General features: G+C 48.1%; 1 protein-coding gene across 13 annotated transcripts in view; it reads left to right on the top strand.

Moving 5' to 3' along the window:
- The window catches only part of EPB41L2 (erythrocyte membrane protein band 4.1 like 2), a 143828-nt gene extending 136359 nt beyond the window's left edge, over positions 1-7469 (top strand). For all 13 annotated transcript variants that reach the window (XM_066605547.1, XM_066605548.1, XM_066605546.1 and 10 more), the window contains one exon: positions 6247-7469. The gene's annotated coding sequence lies outside the window, so the exon portion shown is untranslated. The remainder of the gene's footprint in view (positions 1-6246) is intronic.
- The last annotated feature ends 16255 nt before the right edge of the window (positions 7470-23724 follow it).

Genomic DNA, 23724 nt, shown 5'->3' with positions numbered 1-23724 from the left:
GAAATATTTTATACTTCCCTTTCGCTTCCTCCTCTTTGATCCTATTGAGTTGTTTTTGACTTCCTATTTTGGGATCAGGCGAATACGCAGCTCAGTGGTATAACTATAAGCCCTACAGAAAACTTCGGACTGGTGCCAAAAACGCCCACAGTTTTGTGGATTATACCCAAAAGTGTTATTCACCACCTCACACTTTTCCTGTCCCCTTTCCACATGCTGTGCTAGAGCCCACCTACGTGATACAGCTATGTTACAGAGTATTTAGCACAGTAATATTTGCTGCTTTACCTCTTAGGGACCAGGCTGCTTTGTACCTTAAGGACCAGACACTTTTTAGGGATTTTACCCATGTGGCAGTTTAACTGTCCTATTTTTTTTCTTTAGTTACCAAAATAATTTTTGCTTCTTTGTTTTTCCCATGACATATAGGGCTTTTTTAAAATATATTTTTCACCAACCCTTTTTTTCCCTTTTTTAAATTTTTTTGGGGGGTATATATGTTTTAAATTTTATTGGGAGCCCCAGTTACAGGGAAAATGTCCCCTGTAGTGACAATAGTCACAGGCAGAGCTGATCAGGGTCTACTGAGACCCTGTAGCTCTGCTTTGCCAGGGGATCCTGGCGGTCACGTGACCGCTGGATTGCATAGTTGAGAAACACTCCCACTTTCTTTAGTACATAGCACTCATTAAGCGCTGTGTACTTGTGAAAGGAGAAGGTAGATGGGGTTAAAAACCACTCCTCCCTCCCCCCTCCGGGTTATCAGCCCAGGACCAAGCATCGTAAATTTATTGTGCTTGCTCTTTAATGGGTTAACATGCCACTCTGCACAGCTCAGGTCAGCTAGACTTTCAGGGATCCTAGCATACAATCTCCCAACACCCAGATAGCATAAGGTGCATGCACGTACAGCTAATTGTCCAACATCCAAGTATACTTGTACCCATGTCTAGTCACTGACCTAGTCAGGATTGAGATTCAAGTTTTCAACAGATTCGGTACTCTACATGGGAAAGGAAGATGTGGTAACACAACCCAAATGCTACACACGTGTATACACGAGCACCATATATGCTCTACACCACATATACACTACATGTGGACACATTTGCACTATAAACACATACCATATATACGCTACATACACACTCAGATATAAATACCCATATATATTATGAATATGAGAGAGAATACCTTTGCGAGGTGGGAGATTCCATTAAATCAGGAACTGTTGAGAGGGGCAAAAAAATCGTGCACGATCTGACAGAGGAAAGAACGTCCGTCTTTTAGCTGGATGTATAGTAATTCCGGTCCCCTTGAGAGTAAGTAACTGCGAGCCCAATGCCGCACTGAGGGAGCTCCAGGTGTGGCTCACCGGAACAGATGCTACTTTACCCCTGTGAAAGGACTCCCTACCATTCCTGGCCCGGTCATGGTCATACCCTTTGCCACCACATTACCTTTTAGACACTTGTTTGCAGAGGGTGCAGATTTTATTACATTATTTTCTTTTCACGGCCTCTGTTTTGCTGTGAATCTACTCCTACTAAGGTACCAGAGAATGGTTTACAGTTGACTTGACCTAAGTTCTTGCTACCTGCAGCCATCACTAGGAATCTAGGAGCTTACGATTATGGAAGTAGATTTTTGTATTTACCCAACCTTGACATTTGCATATCCTATCCAGCCAGGTCCCTTAATTTTCATTGGCTTCTTGGCCCCTGTACTTAATAGGGGACTTTGATCCCATCCTGTGTTTTTTGCTGTCCAGGACGTTCCATTAATATTTTTGCTTTTTTTCCTCTTCCCTGGAAGAGGCACTTTTAGACACAACGAGAATAGCTCAAAGCAGTCTTTTGAGCGATTTCTCGTTCTGTTTACATGCAGGGACATCGTGCAGTTTTCGTGTACCAGTCGTTGATTGCTGAATGTGCTAGTTTGCTAGAATTGAGCGATCAGCGGAGCAAGCTGTTATCACAGCCGGCTACACTGATAAGATTCTCTCTGCCTGTATCCTGCTGTGAATTCACATTGGGGGACTCGGACAGTCAGAGCGGAGAAGAATACAGCTGCTTGCTTATGCAAAACGGCTAAATTATTCTTAGCGGCCGCAGATGTGTCCCGCTCCGGCTGCATATTCTATAGTAGCTACTATAAAGTATGCAAAGATGATCGCTCAAAACTGTCATTCAAACTATCATTTGAGCGAGTTTTGAGCAATTATCTTTAAGTGTACATGGGGTCTAAGCCATGCTCACAGGAGATGCTAGTGAGTGAAGTCCTCATTGCCTCTGCCATTTGGATGAATACACAACTGCCTGGACTCTCAGGGTGTCCCCAGTGGGTGAGGACTGCCTTCTCCCATGGTTTCTCAGCCGTCACTAACAGCTGACAACCCGACCTGCTTCTGATTGATTACAGGGGCTTTAAACCCCCCTCCATATTTTTAGGGCTTGGTTTAAAGCCCAGGACCAAGCAATGTAAATTTGCGGTGCTTGGTCCTTAATGGGTTAATCAGCAAAGAAGAAAATCCTTATTTAAAATTTACGTAAATACCATATTTGTTTATGGCTCCATGTGTAACTGACAGCTTACCATCTCTGAAAGGAGGTTTCGTTATAACAATTTTAGGATACCAGTTGAGAATGTAAACAGATATTTTACTCTCCTTAAGCAATTTGTCTGACAGCAAAACACAATAACAACTGCAAGTCCTTTACCCAAATTACCGCCTCCGCCTTCAGTTTGGCAGTTATTTGTTATAGTACTTCCTTGACAGTTTGTTATGCTGTCAGATTGCTGTGCTTTTCATTTTATTCCTTTCCTTTTCCCTCAAAAATGTACATGGTTGTAAAGTTGTTCTTGGCAAAGAAATGTCAGGCAAAGTACTCCATTGTACAACCCCAATTCCCAAAAAGTTGGGACACTGTAAAATGTAAAGAATGCAGTGATCTGGAAATCTCCTAACCATATTTTATTCACAGTAGAACACATCAAAAGTTGAGACATTTTTCAATGTAATTAAAAAATAATTTGAGAGGCCATGTCTACCATTGTGTAGGATCCCCTCATCTTTTACAACAGTTTGTTAACATTTGGGAAGTAAGCAGACCAAATGCTGGAGTTTTGGGAGAGGAATGTTGTCCCATTCTTGTCTGATGTAGGATCCTAGCTTCTCAAGCCTGGATTGTATGTGCTAAATTATTCGTTTCATAATGCGCCATAATGTTTTCTATTGGTGAAAGTTCTGGACTGCAGGCGACCGGTTCAGCACTCGGACGCTTCTTCTGTGAAGCCATGCTGTTGCTGAAATATGGAAGGCCTTCCCTGAAAGAGACGTCTGGATGGAGAGCATGTATTCTAAAACCTATATATACTGCTCAGCATTGATAGTGTCTTTCAGGATGTGTTAGCTGCCCATGCCATAGGCACTCATGCCACCCCATGCCGTCAGAGGGGCAGACTTATGTACTGTGCGTTGATGAGCTGCATGGTCCCTCTCCTCTTGAGTCTGCACATATGGTATTTGTGGATTCAAAAATGAATTTTGGTTATACTAGCTAATAGACTAAGGTAATAACTACCTTCCCTGATACTGAAAGACCTTGTCTCTCCCCTCTTGTCACTGCACCCACTCACATTGATGGGGAGATTGAATAGAGGGTTGGTCGCACATGTTTAGCAACAGTTCCAAAAATTTCATTAAGGCTGACGGGAATAGTACAAGCGCTATCACTTGCAGTCCCATGAAAGATTAATGGAGCGCCACCGCACATGTGGGTCGCGGTGGTGAAATCTCTACTGATCAGACTTCTTCGACCTATCTAAAAGAGCTTTTTCATTTTTTAAAATTTTTTTACTTAGTTATAGGCCCAACCATGCCAAAGCTATAAAAAAATCGACCTACTCTCCACAGCACTGGACTGCTGTTTTGACCGTCACCTGTCAGATGCTGCAGTGCTGGACAGCCAGTTGAACCTGACTCTGGCTTCTACATTAGCAGCTATGGTGGGGGAGCAGTGGGGAGCTATCCGTTTTTTATTTTTTACATCCATCACCCCAACCCCAGTGCTATCAAAGTTTTCTGAAACCCCATTTCATAGATAAGTTTGATTTTGGGTACAACCCCTTTAAGGTGAATGGGGTTTGAGAGAGTATGTCGAATGAAGTGGGCCTGATTCTGGGGGAGAATGTAGAAGAGGGTGTAAACAGCAAAGATCTAATTTGGGGAATGTGGTAGGCCTCCCTAAGGGATGTGTTTATAGGGTATAATTAACCCACTTAATCCCACATGACGTAAGGCTACGTCATAGCAGTGGGGTACTTAACACAACATGACGGAACCTTAAGTCATGTGGATAGCACAAGATCAGAAGAGACCACGCACCATCCAGCAGCAGCAGCCAGCTATTACCGATAGCTGGCCTCCCGCTGCAACAGCGGGGGTGCATAAGAACAGCGACACCTCCCCCCCCCCCCCCCATTGTTGACCTCTTACATGTCGCGAACTATATGCAGCAAAAAATGTTTATATTTTTTAAAAAAGAGGCAAAATGCTTATTTTATTCATTTGACCTCCAAAAAAGCGCAATAAAAGCGATAAAAAAACATATGTACCTCAAAATGGTACAAATAAAAACTACAGCTCGTGATGCAAATAAAAACAAGCCCTCACAAAGCTCCATCCATTAAAAAATAAGTTATGTGACTTTGAATGGAACAATGCAAAAGCAATTAGTATTTCCAAAAAGAGTGTTTTTATTGTGCAAAAGTGGAAAAACCTAAATAAATTATTTATATTTTATATGCTTTTGGTATGGTTGTAATTGTACCAACCCGCAGAAAAAATATATTGTCATTTATGCTGTATAATTGACGCTGTAAAAAAACAATGGCAGAATTGGTGTTCTTTCCTCTGCACTAAAAAATGGTACCAATAAAAATAATATAGTTCACCACGCAAAAAAAAACAAGCCCTTATATGGCCGTGTCGACGAAAAAATAGTTATGGCTCTTTAAAAAGTGGAAATGAAGATCCCCAAAAATCGTTGCGTCCTCCACGCCAAAATAGGCCATGTCCTTAAGGGGATAAAACTGGATTTGGGGAATTGACCGGTTCGCCTGGGGTAGTGCATTCTATAAAATTGGTGCAGTGTGAGTAGCTTTTTGTGCTTTGTAAAATACTGTAATCTACAATGTGTGGTCAAACATTAAAATGAAAGCACGTACGTTACATTAATAACCCACACAACTGCTGAGCGTGAAAATGGTAGAATAGACTTTGGATCATACGATGCAGTATTTGTAGCATTTTGTTTTTTCCCAACCTAGGAGAAGCTTTGTCCTGAACATTTGACTGCATTGTGCGTGCGTGCGTGCGTGCGTGTGCGTGTGTGTGTGTGTGTGTGACAATAAGAGGAGGGCTGCAGGCAGCTTGACTGAGTGTGCCAGTGAATGCAGATACTTTATAAATATCCTGCTATTACCAGTGTAGTAGTGGGTGATTCTAATGGTGTTCATCTGTACAGTCGATGACCCTGCGTAAAGTCGGATGCATACAGAGTCGTGGTAGCCATTCGTCAGTATGTTACTAGGATGGCTCTTTAAAACTGCATGTGAATTAGTTATTCAAAGTTATTAAAAGTAATCAGGGCAAGAAAGCATTTGTGCGCAGGACAGAAGGCTAGGGAGATTTATGGTGCAGCAGAAAATAATTTCATAATGGTGAGTACACATGCCAAGAAATGCTCATTATGCTATGAAATATGTAAGACCTGAAATTCGTTTGGTCTAATATGGTCTTCTCCTCTTATAGAGAACTTCAAAATCCATTTGTTTCTGTGTCTTGCTAGTACTGCCCAGCTCATGTTTTGTATCATTGGGGCTCTGGGCTGTAAAGTGTTTTATTTCATGTCATACTGTAATTGTACCCTACAGGGGCTTAAGTAGATAATTTTTTTGCTAAAACGAATGCCAGAATGCGCAAATTGTGTGCTTATGTGAGATGTCTAGTCATGGACTTTACATTCTCTCAGTACTGTCAACAATGACTTTGTGGGGGTTCCTCCAGTACATATCTGTGCTGCCATTGAGGAATTTCATCCATGTGTTTTCAGGGTTTGGATCTTCAGTGCTAATTGTATTCTGACAAATACCTTACCTTGATGATCTTAAAATTAGAATTCTTCCCCTGAAGCCTTTGCAATTTCTTACGTTACATTTCCTTGTATGTTTGTGTCCTTTCAGAATAAAGTCCAGGAACGTTAAAGTATGAAGGAATTTCAACCACGCAACTATGTCCTGCTGCTAATGTTGGACCAGGATCGGCAAGCATGACGGGACACCTGAAGGTTAAGATGCCAACGTACAACCTCAGCTTAACACCTGACTTGCGCTTTCTCACTCCTTTCTTCTGCTTGTTTAATTTTTATAACCACTTCCTAACATTCATAGCTTTATAGTAGAGTTTTGTTTGCACAACTACTTTCTATTTTTGTAATTCTTGGTTGTATGTTTGTGAACAGTAACCTTTTAAAATAGAAACAAAACAGACCTCTGATCCGAGGATGCCGAAATCTGTGTAACTAATGTAGTTTTCCCACTTATTTTGTATTTTTTTAACTATTGTCTTAATGGAAGCCTCATTGTGAGGTTCTTTGCATATTTACAGAATATTCAGGTGAATTAAATGTTTCGAGAACCTTTTTTCTTTTTTTTTTTGTACACATTTCTTACAGTTTCCAATCCACTTTCACGTTCATTGTTTTGGGTTTTTTTTTTATCAGCACTTGTTTTAAAGGTTTCTTTCAAGATGACAAAAACAGAGAGGTCAAACCGTTTTCAATACGGCTTTTTTAAAATCTCAATTTGCAAATGTTTTCCTATGGATATTTTATACGTATTCGAGGCTTTTATTGCTACATGGTAGGGGTAGACCAGCAGAGGGACAACAGCCGGCTAGTTTAATTCTGTCCAGCTATTAATGAACACTGCCCCTCTCCCTTTTGGAGACATTCAACTGAAACACAAACATTCCAGGAAAGGTGATACGTGTGTACCATCTCTCCCAAAAGGAGGTAAATATTTGGCAGCTTCTAGCAATATTGATCTGTTTGTTATTGTGTCCATATTAGACGGTTGTTGACTTCACATGTGTAAAAACACTTGGTTTTTATGTGTAAATGGTAGAGCTGTCAGAAGCATAGTTAAACTTATGGATGTTTTCAATGCTTTGCAATGATTTATGCAGGTTTTGGCATGCAGGAAGATACTGTGCTTTCTGAATTTGTCAATGACTACACCCACTTTGGTTACCACTAGCATATGTGTATTGAGTTTGTCTCTCATCTTGATACAGTTGACAATGTATAGTTAAAATGCCAAATTAGATTTATAGCAGCTTCAAGTTGAATTAAGAATATGTTGCTTTCTGTAATACTGTTAAAATAAAGTTTGTTTATTCTATTGAATACTTGTACGTGCTACTTGGTAAATATTTTCAAATCTAATAAAGAAAAAATGCAGTGGACACATGGAAGTTATCCCTGCCCGATCTCTCTGCTCCAGTCCCGTATATACTGTTGTGTGCTGGCTCTCTGTCAATACCTTCCATGCATAAGTCACTTATGATTTCCCCTGCTTTCACATAATGTATTTACATTGGAAAAATTCACATCCATATATGATCCCTATGAAATTTGACAAGGACAGAATAATGCCACTTGGACAGATGTAGCACGCCAACCAAATGACGGATATTGACATTTTTCTGTTTTGTTGTTGCAGCCATATCTGCAACTGGAAGTGCAGCCAAAAGAATGTAGATACACCAACATGAGAAATATCTGCATAGAAGCTTTTTTACTGGATTTATATAGCCATAAACATAACTTACAGCTATTCTTTGTGCTTCTGTGATTCCTCAGCAAATGAGAGGTTAACTTGCAGAGGTCTACAAAGTGTGAGCTGACTGTCTGTAAATGTATCAATTTATGTCTTGTCACGTGGTATGATTGAGTCTATAAATGTGAGTGCTTGAGAGCGGGAAAGGGCTGTCATCTTCCATCTTCTGGAGCTGAGAGAAAGTAAAGCACAGAGGCACGTGGGGGAACCTTCAGCCCTCGTGTTGAAGATGGAAGTGGAGAGGTTTTCCAGAGTGCTTGTGTCTGTGATAAGGATGGAGTGAGCCCCCGAGAGAGAGTAACTAGTGAGTAAGACTGTCTCAAGGCCCAGTGCAGAGGTACTCTTCATTTCTTTAATTGTTCACACCCAAGCGTCCTGAAGTCTGGGACAGCTGGGTGGAGGTACTCATATTCAAGTGTGTGTGTGTGTGTCCATAACTCTACCTGCACTTGGAGTATTGTCTATTTTTGCCTTGTATTTGTGGAGTTGTTACCCAGTGAAGTTATTCCAGGCCCTGACCATTCCCAGGGACCTGTGGTACTCTATTCCTGTCTGCGGCTCATTTATTCTCTGCCAGTGGATACCGGAACTGTGGCGTCGCCCGTGACAACCACAATTCCTGTTCTCCAGTCTATTGGGCATCCCTATGCCAGGGGTGTCCAGAAGAGGCCCAGCGCTGCCCTGGCCTTGATTGCGTGCGTCCCTCCTGGAGGGAGCGTGGTAAGTGCCATCGTGACAAGCCAGCATCTTGCCCTCCCAGCTCCTCAGCGTATGCCATGTGTCCAGGGTCACCCTACGGGATGCTGCACAGATATATGAAATATTTTAGTTGGAACCACTCCGTGGGTCAATGCTTTCACATGCTTAAAGGATTTGTCTCCTAAAGATGGCCTCTTTCCATATACCATATGTGAGCATGTGAACTATTGATGGCCATTCGTCTGAATGTCTGCCATGTAATACAGCAAAGTCTAACTATTCTCTTGAGATTTTATTTTACAGAGAAAGTGGGGGGGTCTGGCAATATATAAACTCCTTTTTTTTTTTTTTAGCTACTTTGTGTTCAGCTTCTCTATATTCTTGATAATGTGTAGTTAAGTCTGACCAGCTTAGTTAATAAATAAATAAATATATATATATATATATCTCCAGTAAATAACTTGTACCATTTTATTTGCAGCAAAACAAATTCAATGCTTTTAAAAATGTATTTATTCCAGAAAACTGTTAAAACTGCAGCATTCGGAATCATTGCATACCTGCCCCAGTTAGCTTGAGCTGTAAGAGAAAACTGCAGCTGCTGGCCTGTATTTATACTAAAATTAGGGCGCCTTCATATGCTGGTATTTTGTTTCAATTGCATAAATATTTGTAAGCCAAAACCACGTGTCTCATAAAAGTGACCTAAAGATGGCTGAAAACATGGTTTTAGACTAGTTTTTTTGCTGACAATCAGATTTTTTTTGTAACAGGAGAGAGGCAGATATGTCAAAAAGCTGTTCCTGGCTTGTTGGATTTTCTTCTTTGTTTTGCCATTGTCAGGTGCTGTAATTGAAAAGGTGTTTATGCCAAATGACAGATGTGAATTCCATCAATGGAGACACAATCCAGGCCAGAGATCGATTAGTAATTTGTCGTTTTAGCTTACAGCTTTGTTTAAATTGACAACTTTTACAGACCTGGCATGAATGACAAGTGATAAGGAAAGAAGCTGTCTTAAATCCATATTGCATTGCTTACTAAAGCTAGGTTTCCTTTTTTTATATTACGACTATGCCAGTACATTTATACTAGTGCATCCTATGGATCTGAACAGGAGCATTTTTTAAATATATTCATGATCATACCAAAATTTCAATTAGACTAGAAAATGCCATTAAAGATACATGTCACTTTGCCAATTCTAGAACACCGTAGATCAACCTAAATGATAAATTCTTCCTCACATGCATCCATTCTTCTGTGTGTCATGAAGATTTCAATTCAAATGGAAAATGCTATTTTCCTAGAAACCAAGTTGAAAGACCTACCTTTCTCCCATCATTTACCTTTCTCTGCTCACTCTCTATTAACCTCAGAGGCAAAAGGTGTTTAGCCAACAATGAAAATGAAGTTGCCTTGGCACAAAATGAGATTCAAAGTTTGGAAGAAAATGATTATGCCATTGTTTAGGTTTAACAGGCCAGTTTTGTGCTCTGCTGGAGAAGAATCCTGTTCTCTCTCTAACAATCTGCTACTGATGAGTGTCAGACAATTTGCACTTCTTAAGTTCAATGTTTCCCAGCTCAGCATACTTCTTAATACATTAATATCAAGTTATGGCACGGTGCTCTGAAGAATGTTGACTATAGCAACTAATCAGTTGTTTTCACTTACTAATCCACCAGAGGCACATTTTATTCTTAATAGGCAGTTGGATGTAGAATGGTGGGTGGCATTATTCAGCGGATGCTTATCTTGTGTCTGTGGCCAGCTTTTGCTGTTTAAAACATCCACTGAAATACAGTAAAGTCAGTGTGTGTTTGTGTTTTCTCCCTAGGTTTGCGCAAATTTCCTCTAAATACTCTGGTTTGCGAACACACTCCGTAAACATACTAGTCAATTTGGTTTCCTATGAAAATGGTCCTAATATGTGTTTGAGTCACTCACTGAGGCAGAGATGTCTAATAGAAATGTAAAGCCCTTCACAGTATATACAGCCTAAAACTAAATTGTATTCAAAATATTAAAATACAGGGCCTAGGACTGACATTGATAGATGGGTGATTCAACTTAGGGTAGAAAAACCACCTGGGGACACCAAAATCATTGGACAAATAAAGAAACACTTGAGGATCCCAGACCAACAGACCCATTATGACAATATAAAGGGTGAGAGAGATCAGGTCAAAGCATTAAAAAATGGTTGTGACTAGCCAAAAATCAAAAAAAGTCTCTCATCATAGGGCTACTGGATGTGGGAGACTATTTAATAATAGTTCACTTCATAGTCTCCCTCTATAGGTAAACATCCAGCCCCCCAGAGACAAACCGGTTAAACTGGGGGTGTGCGACTAGTCTAACCTAAAGGTCTATAATGAGGATCAAATGCAATAATGAAAATAATAAAGTACTATTACCATCTGCTATTCAGGCTGTAGAAAGTGGAGATGCCACTCATCTATCTAAATATTGATTCTAGACAAGTTCTATTTGTTCTTGGTTCTAATATGTGTTTGAGAAACTTAAACTGTAAGCCCAACTGGGAATAGGGAGTAATGTGAATGGTGAAAATCAAAGCACATAGCGTACCGTATGTTGGCAATTCAAGTACTGGGAAATACATGTAGATCTACGTAAAGCATACAATTTTCTTTTTTTCTTTTGTTTTGTCTTTTCTAGACTTAGTGTTTAGTATTTTCATCTTTGAGAAACAAAAGTACTTAGACCAATCTTGCCTGCTGTAACAAGATCTCATGTAATTCTTGTTTATTGAATGGTGATTACATATTTTTTTTCCCACCACTTGTTGTCAAGTGATCTCAGCAAGATAAAGAGCAGGAAATGTAGAAAAGGGGATGATGAGTCCTTCTGCTTATTTGAAGTCTGAGAGCAAAGATTAGTAAGTGGGGAGCAGAGAACATATACATAGAGATGTGTTGCTAGAGCTAATGCTAGCTGTTCGCATCTGCACTGCTCAGTACTGCTACATGCTGCCATACATGATATGTCTGTTCGGCGACATGCAGAAATGAGCATGTTTACTATTGGTCCGTTTTTCAAGAACCAAAATTAGTCTGTTTTATGCAGTGTGTGTGCTTTTTTCACATACAAAAACAAAGATGTCTAATTTAAAAAATATTTTGCATGCTATTTTCTTCAATGGGCGACTCCTTTTTAAGCACAGAACATTTTGTGCAAGAAGGGGAAAAACTGCATGTCTGAATAGCCCTATTGACTGTAATGGGTCCATGTATTGTTAGGCCCACAGCACATCAATGAGAATTGCATCCCAAAGAGCAGAATCTGCAGCTCTCTATATAGAACACAGAACCATCTTGATGTTGAGATTTGTCATGGATTTCTCTTTAGCTATATGCTAACAATCCCATAGTGCATCAGCACAACATTGCATTGGCAGCTAGAGGTTGTAGCACTTCTATCAGGTGAAATGGCGCTGTAAGGCCGCCTGCACACGGGCGGAAATCCCGCGGGATTTCCACCCCTCAAAGCCTGCATAGGAGTGCATTACAATAGGCACTCCTATACAGACGGCCGCGGTTTGGCCGTGCGAAATGTCGCGCAGCAAACAAACCGCGGCATGTCCTATTTTTGCATGAAAGAGCTGGGTCCGCCGGGCGCGGGTGAGTACGCGCTCGTCTCTGCAGGCGCTCTGGTCGGGTCCCGCGGCGAGAATTCTCGCCGCCGGATCCGACCCACTCGTCTGCAGGCGGCCAAAGTACCACTGCTCTATTGACCTTTTAAAGGGGTTGACCCACCGTGCAATTTGCATCTATATACTTCTGTATGGCCAATACAAAGCACTTTGAAATATAATGTGTGCTTTGTAAATACGCCTTACAGAAGATATATACTTACCTGATCCGGTGCCCCCCCCATATTTACCCGTCCGTTGCCTTGGCTCCGACCATTCCAGCGGTGTCTCTTCATCCATTAGTCACACATGCGCAGTAGCTCTGGCCGGCTGGTCGGGTCCTGTGAACGCGCCTGGCGCATGCGCAGTCTTCTCACTCCATGGCAACAGCTTCACCTCCTGGCTCCCGCAGAAGGAGTAGCTTGCCCCGGCAGATCATCTTCACATGCTGGGTGTGTTACAAGGGGTGGGGAGGGAAGGGGGCAGGGGCGCGCACTGTCACTGCTCTGGGGGGGGTGCACGGTCACTGTTCTGAGGGGGGGGGTGCACGGTCACTGTTCTGGGGGGGGGGGGGCGCGGTCACTGTTCTGAGGGGGGGGGGCGCGGTCACTGGTCTGGGGGGGCGCGGTCACTGGTCTGGGGGGGGGGGCGCGGTCACTGGTCGGGGGGGGGGGGCGGTCACTGGTCGGGGGGGGGGCGCGGTCACTGGTCTGGGGGGGGGGGCGCGGTCACTGGTCTGGGGGGGGGGCGCGGTCACTGGTCTGGGGGGGGGGGCGCGGTCACTGGTCTGGGGGGGGGGCGCGGTCACTGGTCTGGGGGGGGGGGCGCGGTCACTGGTCTGGGGGGGGGGCGCGGTCACTGGTCTGGGGGGGGGGCGCGGTCACTGGTCTGGGGGGGGGGGGCGCGCGGTCACTGGTCTGGGGGGGGGCGCGCGGTCACTGGTCTGGGGGGGGGGGGGGGGCGCGCTGTCACTGGTCTGGGGGGGGGGGGGCGCGCTGTCACTGGTCTGGGGGGGGGGGGCGCGCTGTCACTGGTCTGGGGGGGGGGGGCGCGCTGTCACTGGTCTGGGGGGGGGGGGGCGCGCTGTCACTGGTCTGGGGGGGGGGGGCGCGCTGTCACTGGTCTGGGGGGGGGGGGGGGCGCGCTGTCACTGGTCTGGGGGGGGGGCGCGCTGTCACTGGTCTGGGGGGGGGGGGGCACGCTGTCACTGGTCTGGGGGGTGGGCGCGCTGTCACTGGTCTGGGGGGTGGGCGCGCTGTCACTGGTCTGGGTGGGGAGGGGGGGGGCGCGCTGTCACTGGTCTGGGTGGGAGGGGGGGGGGCGCGCTGTCACGTGGTGGTGGTGGGGGGGCGCGCTGTCACGTGGTGGTGGTGGGGGGGCGCGCTGTCACGTGGTGGTGGGGGGGGGGCGCGCTGTCACGTGGTGGTGGGGGGGGGGGCGCGCTGTCACTGGGTGGCTGAGGGGGGGGGCGCGCTGTCACTGGGTGGCTGAGGGGGGGGGGCGCTGTCACTGGTCTGCTAAGGTAGGGGGGGCGCGCTGTCACTGGTCTGGGGGGGGGCGCGCTTTCACTGGTCTGGGTGGGGGGGGGCGCTGTCACTGGTCTGGGTGGGGAGGGGGGGCCGCGCTGTCACTGGTCTGGGTGGGGAGGGGGGGGGCGCGCTGTCACTGGTCTGGGTGGGGAGGGGGGGGCGCGCTGTCACTGGTCTGGGTGGGGAGGGGGGGGCGCGCTGTCACTGGTCTGGGTGGGGAGGGGGGGGCGCGCTGTCACTGGTCTGGGTGGGGGGGGGCGCGCTGTCACTGGTCTGGGTGGGGAGGGGGAGGGCGCGCAGTCACTGGGTGGGGAGGGGGTGGGCACGCTGTCACTGGGTGGGGGTGGGGGGGCGCGCTGTCACTGGGTGGGGGTGGGGGGGCGCGCTGTCACTGGTCTGGGGGGGGTGCTGTCACTGGTCTGTTAAGGGAGGGGGGGGCACGCTGTCACTGGTCTGGGGGGGGGGGCGCTGTCACTGGTCTGTTAAGGGAGGGGGGGGCACGCTGTCACTGGTCTGTTAAGGGAGGGGGGGGCACGCTGTCACTGGTCTGGGGGGGGGGGGCGCGCTGTCACTGGTCTGGGGGGGGGCGCGCTGTCACTGGTCTGGGGGGGCGCGCTGTCACTGGTCTGGGGGGGGAGGGGGGGGCGCGCTGTCACTGGTCTGGGGGGGGAGGGGGAGGGCGCGCTGTCACTGGGTGGGGAGGGGAGGGCGCGCTGTCACTGGGTGGGGAGGGGGGGGGCGCGCTGTCACTGGTCTGGGGGGGGGGGGCGCGCTGTCACTGGGTGGTGGGGGGGGCGCGCTGTCACTGGGTGGGGGTGGGGGGGCACGCTGTCACTGGTCTGGGGGGGGGGCGCGCTGTCACTGGTCTGGGGGGGGTGCTGTCACTGGTCTGTTAAGGGAGGGGGGGGCACGCTGTCACTGGTCTGGGGGGGGGCGCGCTGTCACTGGTCTGGGGGGGGGCGCGCTGTCACTGGTCTGGGGGGGGGCGCGCTGTCACTGGTCTGGGGGGGGGCGCGCTGTCACTGGTCTGGGGGGGGGCGCGCTGTCACTGGTCTGGGGGGGGCGCGCTGTCACTGGTCTGGGGGGGGGGCGCGCTGTCACTGGTCTGGGGGGGGAGGGGGAGGGCGCGCTGTCACGGGGAGGGGAGGGCGCGCTGTCACTGGGTGGGGAGGGGGGGCGCGCTGTCACTGGGTGGGGGGGGCGCGCTGTCACTGGGTGGTGGGGGGGGCGCGCTGTCACTGGGTGGGGGTGGGGGGGGCGCGCTGTCACTGGGTGGGGGTGGGGGGGGCGCGCTGTCACTGGGTGGGGGTGGGGGGGCGCGCTGTCACTGGGTGGGGGTGGGGGGGCGCGCTGTCACTGGTCTGGGGGGGGCGCGCGCTGTCACTGGTCTGGGTGGGGGGGGGCGCGCTGTCACTGGGTGGGGGGGGGCGCGCTGTCACTGGGTGGTGGGGGCGCGCTGTCACTGGGTGGTGGGGGCGCGCTGTCTGGGTGGTGGGGGGGGGGGGCGCGCTGTCACTGGTCTGGGTGGGGGGGGGGCGCGCTGTCACTGGTCTGGGTGGGGGGGGGGGCGCGCTGTCACTGGTCTGGGGGGGGGGCGCGCTGTCACTGGTCTGGGGGGGGGGCGCGCTGTCACTGGTCTGGGGGGGGGGCGCGCTGTCACTGGTCTGGGGGGGGGGCGCGCTGTCACTGGTCTGGGGGGGGGGCGCGCTGTCACTGGTCTGGGGGGGGGCGCGCTGTCACTGGTCTGGGGGGGGGGCGCGCTGTCACTGGGTGGTGGGGGGGGGGGCGCGCTGTCACTGGTCTGGGTGGGGGGGGCGCGCTGTCACTGGTCTGGGTGGGGGGGGGGGCGCGCTGTCACTGGTCTGGGTGGGGGGGGGCGCGCTGTCACTGGTCTGTTAAGGGAGGGGGGGCGCGCTGTCACTGGTCTGGGGGGGGGGCGCGCTGTCACTGGTCTGGGGGGGGGGGCGCGCTGACACTGGTCTGGGTGGGGAGGGGGGGGGCGCGCTGTCACTGGGTGGTGGGGGGGGGCGCGCTGTCACTGGGTGGCGGTGGGGGGGGGGGCGCGCTGTCACTGGGTGGCGGGGGGGGCGCGCTGTCACTGGGTGGCGGTGGGGGGGGGGCGCGCTGTCACTGGGTGGCGGTGGGGGGGGGCGCGCTGTCACTGGGTGGCGGTGGGGGGGGGGGGCGCGCTGTCACTGGGTGGCGGTGGGGGGGGGCGCGCTGTCACTGGGTGGCGGTGGGGGGGGCGCGCTGTCACTGGGTGGCGGTGGGGGGTGGGCGCGCTGTCACTGGGTGGCGGTGGGGGGGGGGCGCGCTGTCACTGGGTGGCGGTGGGGCGCGCTGTCACTGGGTGGCGGTGGGGCGCGCTGTCACTGGGTGGCGGTGGGGCGCGCTGTCACTGGGTGGCGGTGGGGCGCGCTGTCACTGGGTGGCGGTGGGGCGCGCTGTCACTGGGTGGCGGAGGGGCGCGCTGTCACTGGTCTGGGCGCGGAGGGGGGGGGGCGCGCTGTCACTGGTCTGGGCGCGGAGGGGGGGGGCGCGCTGTCACTGGTCTGGGCGCGGAGGGGGGGGGGGGGCGCGCTGTCACTGGTCTGGGCGCGGAGGGGGGGGGGGCGCGCTGTCACTGGTCTGGGCGCGGAGGGGGGGGGGGCGCGCTGTCACTGGTCTGGGCGCGGAGGGGGGGGGGGGCGCGCTGTCACTGGTCTGGGCGCGGAGGGGGGGGGGGGCGCGCTGTCACTGGTCTGGGCGCGGAGGGGGGGGGGGGCGCGCTGTCACTGGTCTGGGCGCGGAGGGGGGGGGGGGCGCGCTGTCACTGGTCTGGGCGCGGAGGGGGGGGGGGCGCGCTGTCACTGGTCTGGGCGCGGAGGGGGGGGGGGCGCGCTGTCACTGGTCTGGGCGCGGGGGGGGGGGCGCGCTGTCACTGGTCTGGGCGCGGAGGGGGGGGGCGCGCTGTCACTGGGCGCGGAGGGGGGGGCGCGCTGTCACTGGTCTGGGTGGGGAGGGGCGCGCTGTCATTGGGTGGTGGGGGGGGGGGGGCGCGCTGTCACTGGTCTGTTAAGGGAGGGGGGCGCGCTGTCACTGGTCTGGGTGGGGAGGGGGGGCGCGCTGTCACTGGTCTGGGGGGGGGGCGCGCTGTCACTGGTCTGGGTGGGGGGGCGCGCTGCCACTGGTCTGGGTGGGGGGGGGGGGCGCGCTGTCACTGGTCTGTTGGGGGTGGGGGGGCGCGCTGTCACTGATCTGGGTGGGGAGGGGGGGCGCGCTGTCACTGATCTGGGTGGGGAGGGGGGGCGCGCTGCCACTGGTCTGGGTGGGGAGGGGGGCCGCGCTGTCACTGATCTGGGTGGGGAGGGGGGGCGCGCTGCCACTGGTCTGGGTGGGGAGGGGGGCCGCGCTGTCACTGGTCTGGGTGGGGAGGGGGGGCACGCTGTCACTGGTCTGTTGGGGGAGGGGGGGCACGCTGTCACTGGTCTGGGGGATGGGGGGGTGTAGGCACATGACAGTGATGTGGGGGGAGGGGGGTGTGTATGATGCTTCTACTCTACAGGGCATTACTGGGAGGGAAAAGAATCAGTTTGGGCGGCGGGACAACCCCTTTAAAGATACTGCGCTCTCCTAGTTTTCCTTGTTTAATGTCTCATTTGCTGGCTCTGTTGCTTCTCCTCAGGGTTTGGCCTTCTCTTTTCCTTCTACGCAGCCCCCACTTGTCTATCAGCAGATTTGGCTCACAGTACCTTCTAATGCCACACAATTTTATACTTCTTCCTGTGACATCAAACCCTTGCCACTACAGAAGGCCAGTGACTGTCTGCTGTCTAATACCATGTTATCTCTCTACCTAAAATTGAATCGTTAAAAAATTGAACTTCTGGTGCTTCCATAATCTAATCTACATAAGCCACCATATCTCCTAGATAACATGTCCCTGCTGTCTTGGGGGTCATATTTCACTCTGATCTTTTAGTTACTCTGTATATGCAATGACTTGTCTGCTCATGATGTCACCTGCATTTCAAAAAACCTCTTCAGCATCTTAAGTTTCTCACACTGGATACTTATGAGTTGTATTTTTTTAATGGATGCTCTGGTCTGTTCTCAGCTTGACTTCTGCAACTTGCTTCTGATTGGTCTTGCTCTTATTAAACACTCCCCCTCTCCAATCTATCACTGTTATCCATTAAGCCCTATATATCTTCCCTCATCTCTATCACCCTGCCCATGTTCTTCGGTCTGTTAATGACCTTAACGCCACAGGACATAAGTTTGTCATTGGCGCATGGTGCTTAATGCAACTTGTCGTGTTTTAAAGTGTCGTCACAGTAGCAATTGCAGCGACAATGTAGTGATGGCTGTTAAAATAGTTTAGCCAATCACTACGTCCAGCCGTACACCCCCTTAAAAAAATAAACTGGCTGCTACAGAAAAACAAAATCTTGGTGCTTTTTGAGGTGACACACATCATTTAAACAGCCTTGGATATTTGATCCAGAGTTACTGAAGTACACGTTGAGTCAGAGCTGCTTTGGAAGAGGACCTACTCTGTATCAGAGAGGTGGTTTTAATTAAATGACTTCTTCCCTAGCATGGAGACTGCTACTACATTGCATTGACACCTAACCACAGATCAGTGGGTTACCCAGCAGTCACATTGTCTGCAGGCCCCAATTGTAATTAATACTTATACATTATATCATGCAAAAAAGGCAACACTAATCAAGTAAATGAGGAAGTGGTATAGTTTACTAATCAGAGTGGTACTCTAAGTAGAATAATAAAATGGCAGCGTTAGAAGGGACCCTCAGGATGATCAACTCCCATTTCAGTAAGGAACTAAATTCAATTTGAGTTCTTGTGGATATGTAGGTTTTGTTCATTTAAAACTTTGAAGGTCATAAATTGCCCCCCCCCCCCCCCCTGTTGATCCAGAGGAAGGCAAACAAAAACAAACAAATGAGAAGCTTTTTTGAGGGAACAAATTCCTTCCCGACTCCGTAATGGCAGTCAGAACAATCCCTGGATCAACAATTGAAAACTCCTACCTGACTTCAAGACCCAGAACAACCCCCCCCCACTGGTTACTTAATGTCTATATCCTGTAATATCGCGCTCTACAAAGGGGGGGCGCGCCCCCCCCCCCCCACCTACCTAAAACTCCTCTATGGTTTTTCCCATCACCACATCCCCAGGCAGAGAGTGCCATCGTCTCACTGCTTTTATAGTAAAGAACCCCTTCTATGTTGGTGATGAAACCTGCTTTCTTCTAGATGTAGTGGATGCCCTCTTGTTACCTCCTGGGTATAAATAGCTCATGGGAGAAATCCTTTTATTGTCCCCTAATGTATTTTTACATAGTTATTTGGTCGCCCCTTAACCGTCTTTTTTTCCAGGGTGAATAATCCCAATTTTGATAGCCTCTCTGGGTATTCCAGTCCTCTCATTCCATTTATTAGTTTAGTTTCCAGTCTTTGAACCCCCTCAAGCACTGCAACATCTTTCCTGAGCATCGGTGTCCAGAACTGTATACAGTATTCTATGTGGGGCCTAACAAGTGCCTTACATAGTGGAAGAATAATGTTCTCATCCCTATGCCTTTTTTAATGCATCCCAAGACTTGATTTGGTTTTGCAGCAGCTGACTGGCATTGACTGCTCCAGTTAAGTCTACAATAAATAAATAGAAAGTCATTTTTGATATTCATATCCTCTGGTTGATGTGATCCCAATTTCAGAAAAAGTTCCCACTACGATTTTTTTTCTCCAGGTATTTTGGAGTAGTTGGACATGGCTTTGTCTGAAGATTCATTAATAGAGTTGAGCGAACATGCTCGTCTGAGCTTGATGCTCATTCGAGTATTAGCATACTCAATGGTGCTCGTTACTCGAGCGAGTACCACGCCATGTTTGACCCCCTCCCTGCATTACCACTTCCTGTTGTGACGCGCCAGCGAGCGCATGTCCACAGCAGTATGTGACTGGCTGGCAGAGAGAAGAAGAAAAAAAAAAAAGCTCGGCACCCGGCGGGTGAATTGCAAAAATGCTCGGGTCTCCTATTGACTTCAATGGGGTTTGTTACTCAAATAGAGCTCTCTAATATTACGAAAAGCTCGAATAACGAGCACCCGAGCATTTCGGTGCTTGCTCATCTCTGTTCATTAAAGGGGTTGTCCCGAGGCAGCAAGTGGGTCTATACACTTCTGTATGGCCATAATAATGCACTTTGTAATGTACATTGTGCATTAATTATGAGCCATACAGAAGTTATAAAAAGTTTTTTACTTACCTGCTCCGTTGCTGGCGTCCTCGTTCCCATGGAGCCCGACTAATTTTCGCCCTCCGATGGCCAAATTAGCCGCGCTTGCGCAGTCCGGGTCTTCTGCAGTCTTCTATGGAGCCGCTCGTGCCAGAGAGCGGCTCCGTGTAGCTCCGCCCCGTCACGTGCCGATTCCAGCCAATCAGGAGGCTGGAATCGGCAATGGACCGCACAGAAGAGCTGCGGTCCACGAAGACAGAGGATCCCGGCGGCCATCTTCAGCGGTAAGTATTGAAGTCACCGGAGCGCGGGGATTAAGGTAAGCGCTCCGGTAAACTTTCTTTACTTCCCTGCATCGGGGTTGTCTCGCGCCGAACGGGGGGGGGGGTTGAAAAAAAAAAAAACCCGTTTCGGCGCGGGACAACCCCTTTAACCTTAATTAGATTTATCATTCAATTTGAAAAAGAAAATGTAAACAAACTATAAATTACCCATACTCCTATACAAGATCAAGTGAATAAATACACTAAACAGAAGGATTTTGATATTCTGCACTCTAGATGATGGAAAGTATTTCCAGACAGGAAGATTCTATTATGAAAGTTACAAGAACGAAGTATGAACGGGACCAAAAGGACTCTTTTAATAACCCTGTACCAGGGTTCATACGCATCATGGAAAACCTGGAATTTGATGAAAGTCATGGAATACCTGGAAATGAGTCTTGTTAAGAGTCGATTCAGTGCTTTTTTTCACCTGTATCACTGAGAGATTTTTTTTCTTCTATTTAAGTTAATTGACTGCAGTTCATACACTAAAGATGGAAGGATGGTTGGGTGATCGACAGAATCAAAGAAGCTGGCTTGTCTAAATATTCCACGTTGTTTTCAGAGTAAAATCTGTTTTAAGAAAAAAAAATTGGCAAACTCGCTTAATTTAATTCACTTGTAGTGGTGATATAGAGTCTGTAATGTTTAAGTAAACTACTGGCAGAAGAATAATTCATTTAACCCCTTAGTGACCGTCAATACGCCTTTTGATACGCGCGGCGATCTCCCCCCATGAATTGTGGCTGCCGGCTGTTTCTTATAGCCGACACTCAGCGGCAACAGATCTGATAAGCTTATCGGAGCCGTTATCCCTTTAAATGCCTCTGTCAAATCTGAGAAGATCACAGGGAGCCATGTGGACGTCATGGCAGCCGGGGGCCTTCTGAAAGGCCCCAGGGCTGTCCTGGTAGAATACCTATCAAGCCATGCCCACGGGGTGGCTTCAATAGACCGTCTGCCCGATAGCAGTATGATGTAATGCTATAACATTACATCATAATGCAGGATCGATCAAAGCTTCGCAAGTTGTCCCCTCTCAAAACTAAAAAGACGTAAAAAATAAGATCAATAAAGTTTAACTAATTTAAAAAAAGGAAAAAGTTTAACCTTCTCCCCACCCCCTTTGTCATATTAATAAAAGTATCAAAATAATAAAACAAAAATACATGTTTGATCTCGCTGCATCTGCAAAAGTCTGCTCTATCAAAGTAGCGCAATATTAATCCCACACGATGAACATTGTCAGGAGAAAAAAAACCTGCCAGTCATGCGCTTTTTTTGGTCAACTTGTCTCCAAGAAAAAATGCAATATAAAGTGATCAAAAAGTTGTATTTATTCCAAAATGTCCATGGAAAAATAAAAAAAGTTTTGCGCGCTGAAGTTTGGGACAGGAAATTTTTAAAATTACATATCTTTGAAAAAAATTACTAGTACAGCAAAAAAACTGACTGGTATCGTAGTAATATTACTGACCCATAGAATAAAGTTACGTCATTTTTGTTGCAGTTTGTACGCCATAGAAACAAGACGCACCGAAAGATGGTGGAATTTCATTTTTTTTTATTTTACATTTCTCTCCACTTAGAACTTTTTAAAAAGTTTTTCAGTACATTATATGGTACATTAAATGGTACCCTTGAAAAATACAACTTGTTCTTCAAAAAACAAGCCCTCATACAGCTACGTCAATGGATAAATAAAGGAGTTACGATTTTTTTAAAAGGGGAGGAAAAAATGAAAATGGAAAAATGCTTGGTCACTAAGGGGTTAAACATTAGATTTATTTAAATGTCCCTTGTAAAATTTGGTTTCAAAGTGTTTTTCTACCTTGTACTTAATACATGGTATATACACTTTCATGCCGGAGTCACTGTTTCATGCGCTAAAAGCTTTAAAAAAAAAAAATGCTAATAAACCTTTGATTGCGTGTATTTTGCATTCTGCGAGTGTCCTTGAAAATAAAGATTTTGTCATGGAAAACATTTTTTAAAAACCTGTGTAAACCCTGTGTCAAAGTTCAACTTGAAGAACATTAGTAGAGGTACATCTAGCTCTTAATGTACAGGTCACTTTTTCTTCCTTGGATCATGATTAGAGATGAGCGAGCGTACTCGGAAAAGCACTACTCGCTCGAGTAATTTGCTTTATCCGAGTATCGCTGTGCTCGTCCCTGAAGATTCGGGTGCCGCTGCGGCTGACAGGTGAGTCGCAGCGGGGAGCAGGGGAGAGCGGGCGGGAGAGAGGGAGAGAAAGATCTCCCCTCCGTTCCTCCCCGCTCTCCCCTGCAGCTCCCCGCTCCGTGCCGGCACCCGAATCTTTAGACCCGAGCACAGCGATACTCGGATAAAGCAAATTACTCGAGCGAGTAGTGCTTTTCCGAGTACGCTCGCTCATCTCTAATCATGATACCTCTGACACAGGTGGAGATCAGTCAAGTATGGAGTACTCTAATTTCAAAGAAGATGTAAATTTGGGAAACGCTTCCAGTACAGTTTGTATGCAGTCAAATGGCGATCAAGTAAAAGACGGAAGAGAAAAAAGATATCCTATATGCAACAGCAGTAATTCAGGATAATATAGCAGTGTTATTACCCATTATTCTAACAAATGAGCAGTATGACATTCTGAACAAAGGTGTGAGTTTTCTACAGTTTTGTAGATTTGAACAGGTTTGTAAGCGTTTTAACAGACGAGACATTTTAATAAAGAAGAAAATGAAGCCTAAAGAAGATTTGGCTGTTCAGAAAAATTAATGTTTTTATACTCCTTGAACAAATGGTAATATATGATTTGCAGACATTACATTGGGAGAGCCACAACAACTGTAATATTATAAAACATTTGAAGTTCAAAATGTCTAATCTATTTTCAATATGGCATGGAACGTAAAATTGAAAGAATTGTATGATGTGACGCAGAATAGTGATTATAAGCGCAAAATCATGATGATCGTACTGCATGCTGCTTTGTACTGTAATGGTGTGTTGGATGACCTCCAGACTTACCGCAAACTTATGTATGATCCCACCAGTCAATGAAAACATTGTTGGAAGGTAAAAGCATGGGAGTTTTGATTGAAAAGGAATCAGAATATTTAATTCCTGAACATCATTCCATGTACATTTTTTATGGACTGCCTAAAGTACAGAAGGGGTTTTTTTTTCCTCTTGCACTGTGTCCCATAGTTGCCGGCACTGGGTCTCTCAATGATGGGCCTCAGTGGATGAAGCCTTACAACCTCTTCTTCAACATGTCCTAGGTAAGACATTTCGAAAACTTCTCATGGAAAGATCAATACATTTGGCTGACATGACGTGGTGGGATTATATATTCATGCATTCCTCACCATCGAGCTGCCATTGC

This window comes from Eleutherodactylus coqui, chromosome 1 (assembly GCF_035609145.1).
Source record: "Eleutherodactylus coqui strain aEleCoq1 chromosome 1, aEleCoq1.hap1, whole genome shotgun sequence".
In the NCBI taxonomy this organism is placed as follows: Eukaryota; Metazoa; Chordata; class Amphibia; order Anura; family Eleutherodactylidae; genus Eleutherodactylus; species Eleutherodactylus coqui.
Note: the sequence above shows the minus strand (reverse complement) of the source record. Positions and strands in the feature narration are given on the sequence as shown.